General features: G+C 41.4%; 1 protein-coding gene across 1 annotated transcript in view; it reads left to right on the forward strand.

Annotated features, from left to right (window-relative positions):
• Positions 1-23,110, forward strand: part of LOC117199234 (uncharacterized) — a 120,209-nt gene that overhangs the window by 17,166 nt on the left and 79,933 nt on the right. The gene's annotated exons all lie outside the window — the stretch shown is intronic.

A 23,110-nucleotide genomic window follows, 5' to 3' on the forward strand; every position in this document is an offset into this window, starting at 1 on the left:
CAGACCCAATTAAATGTGAAAGCCAGGAGGAACTGATAAGCAGGGGTGAAGGAAGGGAACCTAGAGCCATGCCTCTCAAACTGCTAGAGTGTTGGCATCACTTTCAGAGAAGCATTCATAAGATCTGTGGTCTCAAGAATAATTTTTACAACTTTCCTCCAAAAGTTCCTTATTAGAGAATCATCACTGAATGCCACCAGCATCACTTCTTTTTTTTTAATTAATTAATTAATTTATTTATTTATTTTTGGCTGCGTTGGGTCTGTGTTGCTGCGTGCAGGCTTTCCCTAGTTGCGGCGAGTGGGGGTTACTCTTTGTTGCGGTGCACGGGCTTCTCATTGTGGTGGCTTCTCGTGTTGCGGAGCACGGGCTCTAGGCGCGTGAGCTCAGTAGTTGTGACCCGTGGGCTCTAGAGCGCAGGCTCAGTAGTTGTGGTGCAAGGGTTTAGTTGCTCTGTGACATGTGGGATCTTTCTGGACCAGGGCTTGAACCAGTGTCCCCTGTATTGGCAGGTGGATTCTTTTTTTTTTTTTTCTTTAACATCTTTATCGGAGTATAATTGCTTTATAATGGTGTGTTAGTTTCTGCTGTATAATGAAGTGAATCAGCTATGTGTATACATATATCCCCATATCTCTTCCCTCTTGCGTCTCCCTCCCACCCTACGTATCGCACCCCTCTAGGTGGACACAAAGCACCGAGCTGATCTCCCTGTGCTATGCGGGGCAGGTGGATTCTTAACCACTGCGCCACCAGGGAAGTCCCCAGCATCACGTCGTAACTGTGCTCTCACTTCTCTTCCTCTTGACACTGCTCAAGGAGGAAGTATCAGGCTCAATCCCAGCAGCTCTGTGTGAAAATACCAATATGCCCATCAGAACCTCAGCAAGGACCACTCTCCACGTTGGTTTTTCTGTGGTTCCCGTGGGCTGCATTTATGTGGTCACGTAGGACATGCTTCTTGAAGACGGAAAGCTACTCCTGTGACCAGTCACGGCTCTGCCCCTCAGGAGTGCACCACCCTTCAGAGATAGAGTGGGTCCATTTTGTTGAGAGTTTTCAGTGCCACACATCACAGAAGACCAGCTTGCCCTTCCTGTGTAGGGAACTGTCCATTCTTCGTTAAAGGAACAGCACTAGAGAATTTTCATCAATCCACGAGCCATGTAAAGACTTACGTGATCAAACAGGGTTGGATTTTCGTGTCTACCATCAGCTTCCCACCCTCTGAATTACCATAAAGACTGACTTGCACATATCACCACCTGAAGGAAACTCCTACCAGGATGTCAGAGATTCAGGGAGGCAATAATGAACACTTCTTCCCTTCCCAATTATGGGGAGACAGGAGTCAGACAGAGAGATTAAAATATCAGCTTTATTATGCTGCAGCACGGCTGTAGTCATGGGTTCAAGTTGGCCTCAGATGCACAAGACATGATAGGTTTTAATCTCATATTACATTTAGAGGGCTTTATAGAAAGATACAAGGCATGACGTGCAGTAGGCACAGTATCTTCATGCTATCCAGAGGCATGCGGGCTCACGTGGACGCACAGAAGCCATAACTCTTCTTCCTTGTTAATGTCATACATCATTCTAGACATGCAGGCCCGAGGCCTACATGCCAACTCACCACTCCCCCAACCCCGGTGCAGAGTCACTCAGTCGAGTGGAAAACACACTCCCCGTTTATCTTTGCTCTTTCTAAGGTAGTTCTGAGGGGGGCTTACCATCGCTAATTTAACATGTCTCCAGTCAACACCTAATCCTCTCCACCCCACCTGCCCCTCCTACAGCCTTCCCATCTCAGTCAAGTCTGACACCACCTGGCAGTTGTGCAGACGGAGCACCTTGGAGGAATCCCTGGCTCCTTTGCTCTTCCCTGTGCCACACCTACTGCCACCACCTGGCCCAGGCCGTTGTCATCCCCGGCCTGGCTGGTCCTCCTGCTTTGGCCCTTTGCCTTCCCACACCCATGACTCCCATCAACAGATGATTTTAAACAGGGCAGTCAGAATGAGCCCTCGAGAAAGGAAAAAACTTTCTTCCTCTGTTCAAAGCCATCCGCTGACCTCCCCCCTCACACGGTCTCTGTCCTCCGCTCCTGTACTTATTCCCTTCCCTCTTCGCTAACTCTCTAGCCGCCGGCCCTGCCTCTTTAGAGCACTGACAGCCCCCTGGCCTTTACACATTGATTTTTTTTTTTTTAAGATGTTGGGGGTAGGAGTTTATTAATTCATTTATTTATTTTGGCTGTGTTGGGTCTTCGTTTCTGTGCGAGGGCTTTCTCTAGTTGTGGCAAGCGGGGGCCACTCTTCATCGCAGTGCGTGGACCTCTCACTATCGCAGCCTCTGTTGTTGCGGAGCACAGGCTCCAGATGCGGAAGCTCAGTAGTTGTGGCTCACGGGCCTAGTTGCTCCGTGGCATGTGGGATCTTCCCAGACCAGGGCTCGAACCCGGGTCCCCTGCATTAGCAGGCAGATTCTCAACCACTGCGCCACTAGGGAAGCCCTACACATTGATTTTTGCTTGTTGTCTTTATTCCCCTGCAAGTATGTTTGCTCCATGCAGGCAGGAATTCTGTTTTGTTTTTTTTTTTTGCGGTATGCGGGCCTCTCTCTGTTGTGGCCTTTCCCGCTGCGGAGCACAGGCTCCAGACGCGCAGGCTCAGTGGCCATGGCTCACGGGCCCAGCCGCTCCGGGGCACGAACCCATGTCCCCTGCATTGGCAGGCAGACTCTCAACCACTGTGCCACCAGGGAAGCCCAGGAATTCTGTTTTTGCTTTGTTTTCCCACTGCTGTATCACCAGTGCCTAGAACAGAGCCTGGCATGTGTAGGAGGTAAATAAGTGTTTGTTAACTAAGGAACCAAAAAATGCATGAATGGTTGACTGACTGACATGGCTTAGCAGTGTGGCCGCAGTGGGCCTCCTCATCCTGTGCCCCTAAGTGAGTCCAACTTTCCACCCAGTCGTCAGCTTACTAGACAACCCCAGGGCCTCCTGACAGGGTCAGACGGCTGACCGCTGCCCCTGCTCTTCTGTCGGGCACATTGGAGAGAGAGAGCCCTGAGGGGGTTAAGCTGACTTAGTTCTCTCTTTCAAAACCGCCGAGCAGACAATTCACTGTACCTTCCCTGGGGTGAGTGATGGGTGAGAGAGAGGGCAGGAAAATTACTCAAACTGAAGCCCCACCACAGAAAAGCATGAAGCCCCTGACACACAACAACCATAATTCAGGAAGAAGATGCTGGTGGACTGAACATGTGCCCTAGAGCAGACCTCCAGAGGAGGGCCGAGCCTGTCAGTTGCAGCATGATCTCAAAGTGCAAAAGCCTATGGCAAAACCCCCAGTGCACAGATCTTGCTTTCTAGTACCATTCGCTCATAAAAGGAAGCTGTTCTCCTTGGAGAAATGGCTGATTCTAGGGCTGGTACAGGGAGTATACAAGATGAACCGAGACTACCTTGTAGTATCAGAAATGAAGGCATTGCTCGAAAAGCAAAAGGAATGGGGCAGGTCAAAGGGATGCAGGAGCCATCCTGGAAGAGCTGACCAAAGCTGGAATAATTTAAGCAATAAAATAAATAACCTGGTATTGGATTATAACTGAAAGTATAAAATATCCATGAGTCCATGCTGATATATAACTGAATGAATTAATAAGAAAGTAAGTGAGGGAGAAGAGATGAATCTTTCTTACTCAAGGATTCCAAGTAATTAATTTATTATTAATTTATGTAATAAGGCGGTGGAGCTTAAGCCTCCCCTGACTATTACAGTATGGGCTATACTTAGTGACTTATTAGAGTATGGAAGCAGGGGAAAAAAGTAACCTTACAGTGGAGAAACCTGGCCAGCACTACCTTGGCCAGGTGGTCAAGGTCAACATCATGAGTGGTAAGTCATGTTGCTAGAATGTGGCCCATGATGTAGAAGAAGAGCGCTACGCCTCTGTAGTCTTCTTCCCCCAAACCCATAAACCTAGTCTCACCAGGAGAAAAATGTCAGACGATCCCAAATCACGGAACATTCTACAAAATACCTGACCAGTACTCCTCAAAAGCATCAAGGTCTTAAGAAAGAAGGAAAGTCTGAGAAGCTATCACAGGTAAGAAGAGCCTAAGGAGACGTGGTGACTAAATGTAATGAGTTACCCCGGATGGGATCCTGGAAGAGAAGAAGGATGTTAGTGGAAAAACTATTATTAAAATATGAATAAACTGTGGAGTTTGTTTAACAGTAATTTGCCCATGTTGGCTTCTTAGTAGTAACAAATATACCATGGTAATGTAAGATGTTAACAGGCAAAATGGAGTGAAGGGTATATAGGAACTCTGTATTACCTCTGCAGCTTTTCTGTGTGTCTAAAACTATTCTAAAATAAAAGTTTTTTTTTTAAAAAAGTGATGCAGAATTAGTAAGTACTTCCACTTAGAGCCCACCTGAGCCCATGCAGCCAGGAGCTTCAGTAGCTGACCCTCCTTGATCCTTGGAGGAGCTTTGCTGGATGTGGACTCAACAGGCCTTAAATATAAAATGTCTTTTATGGCATCAGGCTTCAGTATACTTGTTTCATCTGTTTATGCAAATGCTGTCTCCCTTCAACACTGCTGGTGGGTCTTCAGCCATTTACTGCCTAATTCACACTGTCTATCTTTATTTTTTTTTAGACATATATGATTCTCCTTGTCTCAGATGTCACATTCAGTACCGTAAAAAAACATTTATTTAAAGTTTTAATATATAACTCCATAGGTATGAGGCCATATGGAGGGAGGAAGCTACCATTTATTGGGTACCTCCTACATTGCAAGCTCTGTGTTCGGTGTGGTTTCATTCAATCCAAATAATGCAGGAGGGTTTGAATTTCGCCTAGCCCAGGAATGGATTCTCTCTCTAGAGCTCATTGAAATGCTTAGAATTACCAGCATACTAATCTTGTGTATAAAATTCCATTCATCCTAGTGAGGGTGGAGAAAAGATATTCTATAGGTTGAGTGTCCTCAGTTCTTAAATTTTCTTTTCTCTGATCTTGCATAAATCGTAGGTAGTTATATCTTAGACAGGAGAGTAAACCCCCTCTTTGTTCTCTCTCATCTTTCACAACAGGGATGGTTTCTGTATTGCCCTCCTGCAGGTCTGTCTGTTGCGTGTGACGCTGGTTGAGGTATATTGGGGCAGGCAGGGCAGGTGTCTGGGACCAGAGCTGTCCACCAGGAGTGTGGGAGCACAGTGTGATGGACAAGCACATGGTTTTTGTAGTTCTTTTCTATCCCACTTTCTGGCATTGTCTATTACTCCTGCTGCACTTGGATCACAGAAGCAGAGAACACCAGCAACTCCGCACGACAAACGCATTCCTTATTCTGTACCTGAAACCTCAAAAAGACCTAGCATAGGGGTGGATGTATTCATTTAATTTCTGGAGCTTATAACCTGTTCCTCACTAGAATTCTAGGCACATTGTCCAGTGCACCTTCTTGTGGTTTTTTCCACAGTACAGGCATCTTTATAAGAAAGAGGAATAAAACAGTTTGCATTTCAGCATGATGCTCCCATTTTCTCTTTGTGATTAAACTGCACTCTTCATTCCTTCGGTTAACCTGGAGCTATTTGTTTTACTTGCTCCTGATGCAGTCTTTATCCCTGTTGTCATTATCTAATGATTTTTTTTAACTTTTTATTTTGGAATAATTTTAGATTTACCAAAAAGTTGCGGAGATAGCACAGAGAGTTCACACAGCAGTCATCTAACTTTCCTGAACGTTAAAATCTCTAAATAATGTTTTAATCCAAGTCATTGCAAAACAAAACATTTTTTGTCAGGGGTAAGGGTGAGGGAGGTGGGAGGAGGGGGGCAGGAGTTTGATCCTTTGAAGTCAGCAAATCGTCAGAGGAAAACAATGATCAAGCTTAGGGCTTTTAAAAATTTTATTTATTTATTTATTTGGCTGCGTTGAGTCTTAGTTGCGGTATGCGGGATCTTTGTTTGCGACGCAAACCCTTAGTTGTGGCATGTGGGATCTAGTTCCCTAACCAGGGATCAAACCCAGGCCCCCTGCATTGAGGGCACGGAGTCTTAGCCACTGGACCACCAGGGAAGTCCCCAAGCTAAGGCTTTTAAGCATCATGGGCTTGTGTTTTCTCCAAGGGACCGTGTGTACTGGCCTGATATAATCACAGACCACATGTGGTTTTTTTCCCATAGATTCCAAGTGTTTAAAGAACGATGGCTAAAAACTGTGACCAAGCTGTGCCTTAAAATTGTTCAGATGAAATGAGTGAATCCACCTGGTGGCTTACCTGTTTGCATCACCTGATATCCTTTCATTTTCAGTCTGTCAAGTAATAAAGGGATAGCTGTGAGGTGGAAGGTGCTATTTCTGCAGGGAATTATAATTGGTGCCTGCCAGTTCTTCACTCTGTAATAGAACAATATAATAAAACTAAGGTGCCCTCTGTGTGCAGAAGGGCGATCATCTTTTCTGGTGCCTTTGTTAGTGAGTTGGGTTTCCTGGTGATTGAAAGTTCAAAACCCACAGACTTGTCACAGCTTCCAGGCTAGGCTTTCCTTTCTCTGAATTAAGTGTGGTTACTTGCAGCCTCCTTGAGGCTGCGGGGGTATTTGTTCCTTACACTAGAGGGATGTGTTGCTGTTTGGTTTCCTCTGATGTGTCTCATGAGCCATATTTCTTTTCTTCTTCTACAATCTGTTGAAAAATTCCTTGGCAAGAATGTGCCTCAATATGTGGAGAAAGAAAATGAAGTACCCAGGCCATGTAATGTGTGAATAATCAACCTGCTAGTCTCAGTGTTTTTTTCATTTTGAAGAATCCCAGTGTTTCCAAGTGGGAAAAACCTTGCTTGAGTAAGAAAGTCATTTGGTGATCAGATGGGCATGGAATTTGGTGGATGGGAGAAGCTGATGAGTCCCTGAATTATGGTTTTTCCTAAAGCCAGGTGAGGATTTCAGAGGCTTTCCCAACAATCACTGCTTTAGCAGACTTGTGGCATTTGGAGTGAAAATGCCTTTAAAGTGGATCATGGGTAATTATGTGTATTAACAAATGATTTAATGCAGATGGGAACTTTGGCAAACAGCCATGCCTTCTCCAGGTGTTCCAGTTCTCTCTTTTTTTTTTACACCTTTATTGGAGTATAATTGCTTTACAATGGTGTGTTAGTTTCTGCTGTATAACAAAGTGAATCAGTTATACATATACATATGTTCCCATATCTCTTCCCTCTTGTGTCTCCCTCCCTCCCACCCTCCCCATCCCACCCCTCTAGGTGGTCACAAAGCACCGAGCTGATCTCCCTGTGCTATGCGGCTGCTTCCCACTAGCTATCTATTTTACGTTTGGTAGTGAATACATGTCCATGCCACTCTCTCACCCCATCACAGCTCACCCCTCCCCCTCCCCATATCCCCAAGTCCATTCTCTAGTAGGTCTGTCTCTTTATTCCCGTCTTACCCCTAGGTTTTCATGACGTTTTTTTTCCTTAGATTCCATATATATGTGTTAGCATACGGTATTTGTCTTTCTCTTTCGGACTTACTTCACTCTGTATGATGCCGAGGACCAGCCCCAGCTGAACAGGTTTCACCGAAAGGGGAGACGGAGTCGGCGTGGACAGAACACAAGACACCTCAGAGGATGCAAGGATCTGCCAAATTTATTCTTCTGATTTCCAAGTATTTATACTATAAAAAATCTCATTTTCAAATTCAACATCCTCATTCCCACGCCAAAATCTCCCCCACATAAGCCATAAAACAAAAGTGATTTACATCAGCAAATTAATCAAAACAAATTAGGTATTTTTCCCATCGCCCAGAGTCCCTTTCATCTTCTGTGGTCAAAGTCCGTTTCATCCTCTGTGGTTAGGTACATGTTGATCACATCTACGTCAGAAACTTCAGGAACTTGTCTGCAGTTTCTTTATTCTTCTCAGAAGATTAAGGTGTTCTTGTACCTGCACATTCTGCTTGACTAAATCATAAACTTAAACACATTATTCTATTAATAATTAAAAACAATCATACAACATTTCATCTACAAATTTCCTAACCCCACCATAATAATCAAAACAATACACATTATTTTTTTATACTTCTAAAAAACCATGGGAGCGGGCATTGTACCATAAATTCATTGATTAAACTCACTGCTGCATAAAAACTCGCCACCATACCCAGGTATTTCCCAACATGTTTATAACTTCACTGGGAGGCCATAACTCTTGTAATTTTTCTTTTAGAATAAAAAGCTGCTGCAGAAATGTTCCCACCATTGTATTTCCCCAAGTCCAGTGCCCTGGCCTGGGAATAAAACTTTCAAATATAATCATTAAAAAAGCCAAAGTAGCTATAATCCTTCTCTTGATTTTTACCCTAAATTAAAATCTTACTTAAACTCTTACATTAAAACTACACATTTTTTCCAACCCCAATAGCAATCCTACAAAATCACTTTAGGCAAAGGCAGGGGAAGACAAGGGGAACCACACAGAGCAAAGCCTTGCTACCACACAGAGGAAAGCTGTGGTCCACGGAGGAAATGGGAAACAAAGCCCTGCTGCGGCGGGAGAGCAGTTGCCATTGGCCAAGTCTCTTGTCTGCTACCTGGGTTCCCATCTGAGCTGGGCGTGGGAAGCGAAGCAGCCACGGGGACAAGAGATCTCCCTCAGAAGGGGTGAGGGTTCAGGCCCCTGCAAAGTTGGGGGGGTGAGGGTCTGTGCCCCACCTCTGTTGGCCCCCAAGTTCTCTCCTGATGGCCCCTCTGCGACTGTGCCTGTCTTAGGTTGTTCCTTCCCTGAGGAATCTTACCCGTCTCTGGCTAACCAGCCATCCTCCGGGGCCAAGCAGGGAGATGTGAGGTGTGCGAGGTGCAGTGCCCCCAGAGAAGGTCAGTTCTCTGTCACCTTGGTAGCCTATGCCCCCGTGGCCTCCACGCCCAGCACCTGCCTTGGGATTCCCTCGCCAACTGGCGGGGCCCCGGCTCTGGTCACATGTCTTCGGGAACCCAGGTTTCTCCTCCAGGGAGGGCCCAGCTTACAGCACTGGGCAAGAGAGACCAATTGCACGGCACCAGCCACCAGGAGGCCTCAACCTCAGTGTGGGCAGGAAAGCCCAGGCACCAGCCCTGGGCAAGGAGATTGTGAGAAGAGAGCGCCTGCAAACGAGAGCTTTGCTTTTCCATATTTATACCTGACAGCATCAGCTTTGCAGAGGAGAACTTTGCCTCTCCATATTTGTACCCGATAGCATCAACTTTGCTTGACACTACGGGTCTCGTCTGTGCTGTAACTCAAAGGCACTTCCTATGTGGCTCCCGACATCTCCCCCTTTTTTATTTTTTAAAAAGGCAGTATGTAATTCCACTTTGGTTCTGTATACACTTTGAAGGGCAGTTTGAATTAATCGGATAATGACTGGAAAAGAAATAAGAAGCAAAATTATAACCACTCCGGCAGCCCCATAATTTATTAAAATATGCATAAAGGAATTATTTTTAAAATAACTTTGTAAATTTTGTAAAAATTCTGCAGCAGCTTTAGAGGGATTCATATCATATTGAGAGGCTGCAATATCATGAATTTGTTTATGTAAATGTTCCAAATCAATTCCTAGATCACTAGAATTCCATATATTTAAAATATGTATCTGAATTTTTTCCCAGGAATATTCAGAATGATTTACTTTTAAGGGAGTAACACATATCCAAAAATATTTTTTATGGCATGTTAAAGATAAGCGAATTTTTAAAGCGGTAAGTTCTTGACCAATATGTAAAACTGCTTCTTCAAGGGCATCAACTTTAGTTTCTAACTTTCTATCTATTGCTTCCTGGGTTGCTAAAGCCAAGGATATATTCTTTGATAAATCATTAGCATATTGTGCTGTTTGCACTTCCTTCACTAAAGCATATGTTGCAACAGTAAAAGAGCTTAATATTCCTATTAAGGCGGAAATTCCCAAAATCAAAGTAGCTACAAATCTTTTTGGCCGTATGAGCTCTCCAACCTGTCTTATAATTTCTGCCCCTATATCTGTATACCAAGATTCATTAAGCGCTATTGGCAGCATAATATAAGCTGGTCTTTTTAACACCATTATGGTTGACACATTCATCTCAGGAACAATGCAAGTGGTCAGTATGCATTGCTGACAGGTAATATAAAATCTCATATTATACTGCATAATTTGTAACTTTTTACTATCATTAGAAAGCAATAAGGAATATGGAGATAACACACAGGTTTGAACATAATACTCTTCCACATGGGTAGTAGCTCTAATTAGAGTTATTTTACGAGTGGTTAAGGGCAATCTCCATAACTGAGATTGATAATAGGTTTTATTTTCATAAACAAAAGTATAAATAGGAGCCACCCATCCATGACTATTCCATCTATTTATCTTTAATGGACGGGGAATATAGGTATCATTCCATGGGTATAGCAAGCCTAACTTTAAATATGTTCTATAATCTCCTTCAGGAAAATTACTACTCCAATCTGAAATATAATATTCAGTTCCAGGAATAAATATTTTATTTTCTTTATTATACATACAATATATCCATGAAGGATATCCAGTTTTAATATTTATCCAAATCCATTCATTTGTAGCTTCCCCTACAGCCTCATCACAATCATCATATTTAAAAGGATGAACAACTTTAGGCAAAGATTTATTAACAAAAACTTGATTTTGTCCTACAACTTTCCCTAACAATGACCATAAATATCTTGTGGTTTTATCTCTTCCTTTTGGCTCTTTAGGGGGCCTTTTAGGGGAATCTGTCAAAAATCCTGCATCAACTACTGACAAACACCCATTTTTTATTTGACTATTTCCTATTAACCCTGAATCAAGAAAAAAGCATATTGGAGGAAAATCAGTCTGACCTGTAAATGAATAATTAAAATTAACTACAAATTGTTTATAGCCCTGTACTCCTCGACTACCATCGGTTAATTCAGGAAATGAGGAAGTTACTGGAATATTAGAATCTTTCCAAGTACATGTATGTAAAATAGGAGGATCTGGAAAATAAGCCCAGTACGTACCGTTGGCACTTACCTGAACCGAAAGCAAGCTAAGCATAGCCACAAAAAAATTAGCAGTCGTCAAAGGCACTCCTTGAGCATTCATAGCATTTTCAGCATTCAGACAAAGCTTTTTAATTGCTCCCCATGTAATTGGAGCCGCTTCAACGGTGGAGGCAGTATACTTTCTTTTTCGTGAACGAAACTTCTTCTCCAAAATTTTTGGAGAAGTTTGTACCTCCTTATCGCAAGATGATTCAAGCGACAGCTGTGTCATCGGAGGACCCACTTTCTGTGACTGCGGTTCCGCCATCTCGGCAGTAGATTTTCTTTTCTGAAAGACGCTTTAATAAATTCCCCACCTCAGGGTGTCTAATTAATCGATCAGGAATCCAAATTGGTGAATCAAAATTCTGGGGAAAAATACGAGCATATCCTCTACCACTAGTTAATAATGTATCTGGTCCATTCCATTTTCCTGTTAAAACATCCTTCCATAATACCTTTGGTTTCACATTTTCTTCATTTATCTCCCAATGTCTCATCATAGGAGTTTTCTCTTTACCATTCATATTTAAATAATTTAATACAAACATGGAATGATTAAGTAAATGATGAGGAGAAAAATATTTTAAATCTCCATTTTGCAATTTATAAATCATATTTTTTAATACCTGATTGGTTCTTTCAATTATAGCTTGCCCTTGTGGATTATAAGGAATTCCTGTACTATGGGCTATGCCAAACTGTTGGCATAATTGCTGAAAAGACTTAGAAACATAAGCAGGGCCATTATCAGTTTTTAACTTTCGGGGAATTCCCAAATAACTAAAGCAAAACATCAAGTGTTGGCACACATCCTTAAAGGCCTCTCCAGTCCTAGCTGAGGCTACAATTACATGTGAGAAGGTGTCCACACAAACATGTACATAGGACAGCTTTCCAAAACTAGGCACATGAGTCACATCCATTTGCCACAGATCATTAGCTCGCAAACCTCGAGGATTTACTCCTTGCTGAGGTACATTAGTTTGTGTAGGGCACACAGAGCAATTTTTTACTATTTCTCTTGCCGCTTCTCTGGATAGGCTAAACTGATATCTTAAAGCATTAGCATTTTGATGATGTAGTTGATGAGATTTTATTGCTTCTTGTACTTTATTTTCATCTACTATAAAAATTTTAGTCAGGGCATCAGCAGAGGCATTGCCTTCTGCTAAAGGCCCTGGCAATCCAGAGTGAGCTCTAATGTGGCCTACATAATAAGGCTGTGTTCTTTCCCATATACTTTTTTGTAATCTCTTAAGCAATTTAATTATTGTACTCTTATTTTCAGGAAAGGCTGCTGTTTCTATTGCTGGAAATAATTTAACTATATATAAGGAATCAGTATATAAATTAATTTTTTTATCTCTGGTTAATTTCATCACTTCTATAACTGCCATAATTTCTGATTGCTGTGCTGAGCAATTTTCTGTATTTAATACCTTCTTTTCATTATTAATAATATAGGCTGCCCTCCCTGAGGAGGATCCATCAGTAAATACTAATATGGCCTCTTCCAAAGGTTTCATCTTATAATATGTAGGAAAAACCACCATATGTTCCTTAAAAAACTGTAGCAATACACTTTTAGGCAAATGAAATAAAATTTGACCTCTAAATGAGGCCAGGGCTATTCCTAATGAATCTTCTAACAACAGCAAGGCCTCTAATTGATCTTTATTATAAGGTATAATTATATTATCCATATCTTTTCCAAATAACTCTCTACTTCTCTTTCTACCTTTAATAATTAACAAACTAACCATAAAAGGGTATGAGGCAACAATCTTTTTTGGACTAGCAGCCCAATGTATCCATTCTAGTGGTCCATTTTGCCATAATAATCCTGTAGGAATAACTGGAGTCCTTAAAACAATTAAATCCCAAGGTTTGGTATAATCCAATCTTTTAATAAAAACATTTTTTAAAGCTTTTTCTATTTTTTCTATGGCTAGTTTTCCTTCTGCAGTTAACTCTCTAGGGGATAAGGGGTTAGAATCTCCTTGTAATATCAAAAACAAAGGTTTTAATTCCACAGTAGTAATTTTTAACAAAGGCCTTATCCAATTTATATCTCCTAAAAACTTTTGAAAATCATTTAAAGTAACCAAATGATCAGTTCTTAACTGAAAAGGTATATGCTGAATGGAAAATTCCTGTATTAATCTGCCCAAATAATTATAAGGAGGTTCAGTTTGAATTTTCTCTGGAGCAACTTTTAATCCATACTCCTGTAAAGCTTCCATCATATCCTGTAATGCCTGATGTAAGTAGGCCTTATCTTTATGGGCCAATAATATATCATCCATATAATGTATTAAATAAATTTCTTTATATTTCTGTCTTATATTACATATGGCCTGGTCTACATATTTCTGACATAAGGTAGGGCTATTTTTCATACCCTGCGGTAAAACTTTCCATTGATACCTCTGATATGGTCTAATAAAATTAAAAGAGGGCACACTAAATGCAAATCTTTTTCTGTCCTCCTTATGTAAGGGGATCGTGAAAAAGCAATCTTGCAAATCTATAACTATAATAGCATAATTTTCAGGGATGGCTACTGGAGAGGGAAGTCCAGGCTGTAAAGCCCCCATTGTTTCCATGGTTTTATTTATTGCTCTAAGATCTTGTAATAGTCTCCATTTTCCTGATTTTTTCTTTATAACAAATATAGGAGTATTCCAAGGGCTGTTAGAGGGTTCAATATGTCCTGCCAATAATTGCTGTTCCACTAATTCTTCTGCAGCTGTTAATTTCTCAGAAGTTAGGGGCCATTGTTCCACCCACACAGGTTCCTCTGAAAGCCACACTATAGGGTCAGCTGCTTTTAAAACAATGGCCCCCGTTATAAATTTGGATAGCCCACTCCATGTTTATCATTTTTGGGCTCAGCAATCACAGGATATAATCTTCCCTCGTGATTTTTTCCTAGACCTTTATCTGGGTCATATCCCATTTTTAACATTTGTGAGGAGACCCACTCATCTGGACTATACAAGAGCATTCCCATCTGCATAAGTATGTCTCTTCCCCAAATGGACATTGGCAGGCCAGGTATTACATAGGGACAAAAGGAGCCTGCTTGTTTATTGGCAGTATTCTCCCAATTTAAAATCTGGGTACTCTTAGCTACTGCTGGAGCAGTTCCTAAACCTACTAACATATTGTCAGCATGCCGGGTAGGCCAGCCGTTAGGCCAATCTTTTCCTGCTATGCAGGAAGAATCTGCACCTGTATCTAACAGTCCCTGAATATTCTTTTCATTAATTTTTAAAGTTTTTAAAGGCCTATTTCTGGTAATTTCTTGAATCCAAAATACCATATCGCTGGAGCCAAATCCTTTCTCATTTCTTGCTTCCTGAACAACATTCTTTCCTGTTTTATAATATGGTAACAATAACAACTGTGCTATTCTTTGTCCTACATAAATTTGTTGTGTTTTATTAGAGGGAGCCACCATTATGTGAATTTCTCCTGTATAATCAGAATCAATAACTCCAGGCAACACTATTAGGCCAGATAAAGAAGTTGAACTCCGACCAATAATTAAACCCATTATTCCTGGGGGCAATGGACCTTTAATCCCAGTTGGTATTTTTACAACTGGAGAGTCAGGAGTTAATATTGTTGCGGAGGTGGCACAGAGGTCTAATCCTGCGCTGCCTGGGGTGGCCCTGAACAATTCATCGATTCCCCTGAGGGAAGAAAGGGATTGAGCGTCTGGTGAATTGCCCCTATTGTTTGTTGGGCCCGGGGTCGGGCCCGAAATAAGTTTCCCGAATTAGTTCCAGCAGATGCATCTGGAAAAACAGGTGCAGGAAATATTGGCATCTGCGCGCCAGCCTGAGGTATTGCAGAAACCTCATTAGGGGGAAGAATGTGTCCGTCCTTGTGATATTTACTTCTACACAATTTAGTCCAATGATTTCCTTTCCCACATCTTTGGCAAGGAGTCTTTGGAACCCCAACATTACCAGGAGATATCATTCTAACAGGACTTACTGGAGGTATATTTTTATTAGGACATTCCCTACTAAAATGATTTGCGCCTCCACAAGCAAAACAATTATTTCCTTTTGGTCCCTTAGGGTTTTTTGTTTTTTGAACCATATTCATCATACATTGAGGAAGTGTTTCTCCCTTTAGGGCAGCTGCCAAAGCAATCCCTTGCATATAGGAGGGACCAACGTCAGAACATTGTTTAATGAAATCTGAAATACTTCCAGTTTTTCTAATAGGGCGAATCAGGTTCTGGCAAACAGGATTGGCATTTTCAAAGGCTAGTTGTTTTGCCAACATGTTAGCTGCATCCTCATCGGTTATCACTCTTTTTATCTCGGTTAGCAAGCGAGAAACAAAATCCTCATATGGCTCCTCAGGCTTTTGTCTTAAATCTGTCAAAGTGGAGGCTTTTCCTGGAGTCAAAGGCAAAGACTTCCAGGCATTCACTGCACACGTAGTTACTTGCCATAAGGCCTCCTTTCCCATATGCATCTGCTGTTGGGTTGTATCATATTCTCCCTGGCCCAACAACATATCTTTAGTAATATCAAATTTATCCCATTTCTTATTTAAAGCATGTTGCTTAGCCACCCATTCTTCATATTCTGTTTTCCAAAGCAAATATTGTCCTCCAGATAAACAGGCCTTTGCAACCTGAATCCAGTCATATGGAGTCATCCATCTATTTGCCAAGGCATCTATAAGAGTCATAGTATAAGGCGCCAACGGTCCATAATCTACACAGGCCTTTTTAAGTTCTTTTAAAAGTTTTAGAGGCAAAGGATCCCAATATACATCATCATCATCAAAACCATCCTCATAAATGACTGGAAAGCAGGCGGCAAAAGCATAATCATCATCGTCACCTTTTATTCTCCTATGCTTTTTATATTTGCCTTGGCTTTTATTAAAAGGTGGCGAAGGTGGTGGGCCCCTAGCCTTTAAAGGCGGTGGAGGTGGTAGGCCCTTAACATTTAAAGTTGAATGTCCTAATATCTTTAAAGGGAGAAATGAAGAACTTAAAGGTGCCGGTGGGGCGGTCGGTAAACGACCCAAAGGGCGCTTATCCTGTAAATTAAGCCTATTTTTCTTAATTTCTTGCTTTGAAAAAGCACCATAGGGTTCATATTTCCTTCTTTCATAATCATATGCAGCAGCATCTAAATCATCCTGATCTGCAGGAGGCAATTCATCATCAAAAGGAGGATTCTTTAACAAATTAGACTTATTATCAATAGGTGAGTCAATTTCCTCCTCTGAATCATCATCCTTGAGGTTACAATCTTTTAAAGCTGCAGCCATAACCTCAGTTTCTTTTGATGTTTTTGGAGAAAGTAACGGAGTACATTCATCCATTACTTCTACAGGGTTTTTATATGGATTCTTTTGACCTTCAGGCAAAGGAGCAATGCTCTCTCTAATAAGGTTCCATAAAGTAAAAGTATCTACTGGAACCTTCTCAGGTCCAAAATGACTGTAATATACTTGCAAAGTTTGTCCCACCTTTTGCCAGGTTTCTATATTAACTGTTCCCTGTTCTGGAAACCATGGGCATTGTTCCTGTACAAACTGAAAAAACTGAGTTAGTTGCTTACTAGTTACCTTAATTCCTCTTCCATTTATCATATGTTTAACTATATCAATAAATAAGAGCCTCTCTTTGGACTCAGCGTGTCCCATCTTGACACCGCCTTACTCACCTTCCTAACCAGTATTCCTAACTGGGGGTCTGCAGCACCCTACGGTGAGACTCCTATCCGTCTGAAAAAAATAATACTTACCCCTTCAGGTCCCTGTTCGGGCGCCACTTGCCGAGGACCAGCCCCAGCTGAACAGGTTTCACCGAAAGGGGAGACGGAGTCGGCGTGGACAGAACACAAGACACCTCAGAGGATGCAAGGATCTGCCAAATTTATTCTTCTGATTTCCAAGTATTTATACTATAAAAAATCTCATTTTCAAATTCAACATCCTCATTCCCACGCCAAAATCTCCCCCACATAAGCCATAAAACAAAAGTGATTTACATCAGCAAATTAATCAAAACAAATTAGGTATTTTTCCCATCGCCCAGAGTCCCTTTCATCTTCTGTGGTCAAAGTCCGTTTCATCCTCTGTGGTTAGGTACATGTTGATCACATCTACGTCAGAAACTTCAGGAACTTGTCTGCAGTTTCTTTATTCTTCTCAGAAGATTAAGGTGTTCTTGTACCTGCACATTCTGCTTGACTAAATCATAAACTTAAACACATTATTCTATTAATAATTAAAAACAATCATACAACATTTCATCTACAAATTTCCTAACCCCACCATAATAATCAAAACAATACACATTATTTTTTTATACTTCTAAAAAACCATGGGAGCGGGCATTGTACCATAAATTCATTGATTAAACTCACTGCTGCATAAAAACTCGCCACCATACCCAGGTATTTCCCAACATGTTTATAACTTCACTGGGAGGCCATAACTCTTGTAATTTTTCTTTTAGAATAAAAAGCTGCTGCAGAAATGTTCCCACCATTGTATTTCCCCAAGTCCAGTGCCCTGGCCTGGGAATAAAACTTTCAAATATAATCATTAAAAAAGCCAAAGTAGCTATAATCCTTCTCTTGATTTTTACCCTAAATTAAAATCTTACTTAAACTCTTACATTAAAACTACACATTTTTTCCAACCCCAATAGCAATCCTACAAAATCACTTTAGGCAAAGGCAGGGGAAGACAAGGGGAACCACACAGAGCAAAGCCTTGCTACCACACAGAGGAAAGCTGTGGTCCACGGAGGAAATGGGAAACAAAGCCCTGCTGCGGCGGGAGAGCAGTTGCCATTGGCCAAGTCTCTTGTCTGCTACCTGGGTTCCCATCTGAGCTGGGCGTGGGAAGCGAAGCAGCCACGGGGACAAGAGATCTCCCTCAGAAGGGGTGAGGGTTCAGGCCCCTGCAAAGTTGGGGGGGTGAGGGTCTGTGCCCCACCTCTGTTGGCCCCCAAGTTCTCTCCTGATGGCCCCTCTGCGACTGTGCCTGTCTTAGGTTGTTCCTTCCCTGAGGAATCTTACCCGTCTCTGGCTAACCAGCCATCCTCCGGGGCCAAGCAGGGAGATGTGAGGTGTGCGAGGTGCAGTGCCCCCAGAGAAGGTCAGTTCTCTGTCACCTTGGTAGCCTATGCCCCCGTGGCCTCCACGCCCAGCACCTGCCTTGGGATTCCCTCGCCAACTGGCGGGGCCCCGGCTCTGGTCACATGTCTTCGGGAACCCAGGTTTCTCCTCCAGGGAGGGCCCAGCTTACAGCACTGGGCAAGAGAGACCAATTGCACGGCACCAGCCACCAGGAGGCCTCAACCTCAGTGTGGGCAGGAAAGCCCAGGCACCAGCCCTGGGCAAGGAGATTGTGAGAAGAGAGCGCCTGCAAACGAGAGCTTTGCTTTTCCATATTTATACCTGACAGCATCAGCTTTGCAGAGGAGAACTTTGCCTCTCCATATTTGTACCCGATAGCATCAACTTTGCTTGACACTACGGGTCTCGTCTGTGCTGTAACTCAAAGGCACTTCCTATGTGGCTCCCGACAGTATGACAGACTCTAGGTCCATCCACCTCACTACAAATAACTCAATTTCGTTTCTTTTTATGGCTGAGTAATATTCCATTGTATATATGTGCCACATCTTCTTTATCCATTCATCCGATGATGGACACTTAGGTTGTCTCCATGTCCGGGCTATTGTAAATAGAGCTGCAATGAACATTTTGGTACATGACTCTTTTTGAATTATGGTTTTCTCAGGGTATATGCCCAGTAGTGGGATTGCTGGGTCATATGGTAGCTCTACTTGTAGTTTTTTAAGGAACCTCCATACTGTTCTCCATAGTGGCTGTACCAATTCACATTCCGACGAGCAGTGCAAGAGTGTTCCCTTTTCTCCACACCCTCTCCAGAATTTATTGTTTCTAGATTTTTTGATGATGGCCATTCTGACTGGTGTGAGATGATATCTCATTGTAGTTTTGATTTCCATTTCCCTAATGATTAATGATGTTGAGCATTCTTTCATGTGTCTGTTGGCAGTCTGTATATCTTCTTTGGAGAAATGTCTATTTAGGTCTTCTGCCCATTTTTGGATTGGGTTGTTTGTTTTTTTGTTATTGAGCTGCATGAGCTGCTTGTAAATTTTGGAGATTAATCCTTTGTCAGTTGCTTCATTTGCAAATATATTCTCGCATTCTGAGGGTTGTCTTTTGATCTCATTTATGGTTTCCTTTGCTGTGCAAAAGCTTTGAAGTTTCATTAGGTCCATTCGTTTATTTTTGTTTTTATTTCCATATCTCTAGGAGGGGGGTCAAAAAGGATCTTGCGGTGATTTATGTCATAGAGTGTCCTGCCTGTGTTTTCCTCTAAGAGTTTGATAGTTTCTGGCCTTATATTTAGGTCTTTAGTCCATTTTGAGCTTATTTTTGTGTATGGTGTTAGGGAGTGTTCTAATCTCATACTTTTACATGTACCTGTCCAGTTTTCCCAGCACCACTTATTGAAGAGGCTGTCCTTTCTCCACTGTACATTCCTGCCTCCTTTATCAAAGATAAGATGACCATATGTGCGTGGGTTTATCTCTGGGCTTTCTATCCTGTTCCATTGATCTATATTTCTGTTTTTCTGCCAGTACCATACTGTCTTGTTTACTGTAGCTTTGTAGTATAGTCTGAAGTCAGGGAGCCTGATTCCTCCAGCTCCGTTTTGCGTTCTCAAGATTGCTTTGGCTATTTGGGGTCTTTTGTGTTTCCATACAAATTGTGAAATTTTTTGTTCTAGTTCTGTGAAAAATGCCAGTGGTAGTTTGATAGGGATTGCATTGAATCTGTAGATTGCTTTGGGTAGTAGAGTCATTTTCACAATGTTGATTCTTCCAATCCAAGAACATGGTATATCTCTCCATCTATTTGTATCATCTTTAATTTCTTTCATCAGTGTCCTATAATTTTCTGCATACAGGTCTTTTGTCTCCTTAGGTAGGTTTATTCCTAGATATTTTATTCTTTTTGTTGCAATGGTAAATGGGAGTGTTTTTTTAATTTCACTTTCAGATTTTTCATCCTTAGTGTATAGGAATGCAAGAGATTTCTGTGCATTAATTTTGTATCCTGCTACTTTACCAGATTCATTGATTAGCTCTAGTAGTTTTCTGGTAGCATCTTTAGGATTCTCTATGTATAGTATAATGTCATCTGCAAACAGTGACAGCTTAACTTCTTCTTTTCTGATTTGGATTCCTTTTATTTCCTTTTCTTCTCTGATTGCTGTGGCTAAAACTTCCAAAACTATGTTGAGTAAGAGTGGTGAGAGTGGGCAACCTTGTCTTCTTCCTGATCTTAGTAGAAATGCTTTCAGTTTTTCACCATTGAGGACGATTTGGCTGTGGGTTTGTCATATATGGTCTTTATTATGTTGAGGAAAGTTCCCTCTATGCCTACTTTCTGCAGGGTTTTTATCATAAATGGGTGTTGGATTTTGTTGAAAGCTTTCTCTGCATCTATTGAGATGATCATATGGTTTTTCTCCTTCAATTTGTTACTATGGTGTATCACGTTGATTGATTTGCATATATTGAAGAATCCTTGCATTCCTGGAATAAAGCCCACTTGATCATGGTGTATGATCCTTTTAATGTGCCGTTGGATTCTGTTTGCTAGTATTTTGTTGAGGATTTTTGCATCTATGTTCATCAGTGATATTGGCCTGTAGTTTTCTTTCTTTGTGATATCCTTGTCTGGTTTTGGTATCAGGTGATGGTGGCCTCATAGAATGAGTTTGGGAGTGTTCCTCTCTCTGCTATATTTTGGAAGAGTTTGAGAAGGATAGGTGTTAGCTCTTCTCTAAATGTTTGATCGAATTTGCCTGTGAAGCCATCTGGTCCTGGGCTTTTGTTTGTTGGAAGATTTTTTTTTTTTTTTAATTTATTTGTTTATTTTTGGCTGTGTTGGGTCTTCGCTTCTGTGCAAGGGCTTTCTCCATTTGCGGCGAGTGGGGGCCACTCTTCATCGCGGTGCGCAGGCCTCTCACTGTCACGGCCTCTCCCGTTGTGGATCACAGGCTCCAGACGCACAGGCTCAGTAGTTGTGGCTCACGGGCTTAGTTGCTCCGCGGCATGTGGGATCTTCCAAGACCAGGGCTCAAACCCGTGTCCCCTGCATTGGCAGGCAGATTTTTAACCACTGCGCCACCGGGGAAGCCCCTGTTGGAAGATTTTTAATCACAGTTTCAATTTCAGTGCTTGTGATTGGTCTGTTCATATTTTCTCTTTCTTCCTGATTTAGTCTTGGCAGGTTGTGCATTTCTAAGAATTTGTCCATTTCTTCCAGGTTGTCCATTTTATTGGCATAGAATTGCTTGTAGTAATCTCTCATGATCTTTTGTATTTCTGCAGTGTCACTTGTTACTTCTCCTTTTTCATTTCTAATTCGATTGATTTGAGTCTTCTCCCTTTTTTTCTTGATGAGTCTGGCTAATGGTTTATCAATTTTGTTTATCTTCTCAAAGAACCAGCTTTTAGTTTATTGATCTTTGCTATCGTTTCCTTCATTTCTTTTTCATTTATTTCAGATCTGATTTTTATGATTTCTTTCCGTCTGCTAACTTTGTGGGTTTTTTGTTCTTCTTTCTCTGATTGCTTTAGGTGCAAATTTAGTTTGTTTATTCGAGATGTTTCCTGTTTCTTAAGGTAGGATTGTATTGCTATAAACTTCCCTCTTAGAACTGCTTTTGCTGCATCCCATAGGTTTTGGGTCATCGTGTCTCCATTGTCGTTTATTTCTAGGTATTTTTTGATTTCCTCTTTGATTTCTTCAGTGATCACTTCGTTATTAAGTAGCGTATTGTTTTGTCTCCATGTGTTTGTATTTTTTACAGATCTTTTCCTGTAATTTTTAACTAGTCTCATAGCATTGTGGTCGGAAAAGATACTTGATACAATTTCAATTTTCTTAAATTTACCAAGGCTTGATTTGTGACCCAAGATATGATCTATCCTGGAGAATGTTCCATGAGCACTTGAGAAAAATGTGTATTCTGTTGTTTTTGGGTGGAATGTCCTATAAATATCAATTAAGTCCATCTTGTTTAATGTATCATTTAAAGCTTGTGTTTCCTTATTTATTTTCATTTTGGATGATGTGTCCATTGCTGAAAGTGGGGTGTTAAAGTCCCCTACTATGAATGTGTAACTGTCGATTTCCCCTTTTATGGCTGTTAGTATTTGCATTATGTATTGAGGTGCTCCTAGGTTGGGTGCATAAATATTTACAATTGTTATATCTTCTTCTTGGATCGATCCCTTGATCATTATGTAGTGTCCTTCTTTGTCTGTTCTAATAGTCTTTATTTTAAAGTCTATTTTGTCTGATATGAGAATTGCTACTCCAGCTTTCTTTTGCTTTCCATTTGCATGGGATATCTGTTTCCATCCCCTCACTTTCAGTCTGTATGTGTCCCTAGGTCTGAAGTGGGTCTCTTGTAGACAGCATATATATGTGTCTTGATCCATTCAGCCAATCTGTGTCTTTTGGTGGGAGCATTTAGTCCATTTACATTTAAGGTAATTATTGATATGTATGTTCCTATTCCCATTTTCTTAATTGTTTTGGGTTTCTTATTGTAGGTCTTTTCCTTCTCTTGTGTTTCTTGCCTAGAGAAGTTCCTTTAGCATTTGTTGTAAAGCTGGTTTGGTGGTGCTGAACTCTCTCAGCTTTTGCTTGTCTGTAAAGGTTTTAATTTCTCCATCAAATCTGAATGAGATCCTTGCTGGGTAGAGTAATCTTCGTTGCAGGTTTTTCTCCATCACTTTAAATATGTCCTGCCATTCCCTTCTGGCTTGCAGTTTCTGATGAAAAATCAGCTGTTAACCTTATGGGGATTCCCTTGTGTGTTATTTGTTGTTTTTCCCTTGCTGCTTTTAATATGTTTTCTTTGTATTTAATTTTTGACAGTTTGATTAA

This window comes from Orcinus orca, chromosome 6 (genome assembly GCF_937001465.1).
Source record: "Orcinus orca chromosome 6, mOrcOrc1.1, whole genome shotgun sequence".
Taxonomy (NCBI): domain Eukaryota; kingdom Metazoa; phylum Chordata; class Mammalia; order Artiodactyla; family Delphinidae; genus Orcinus; species Orcinus orca.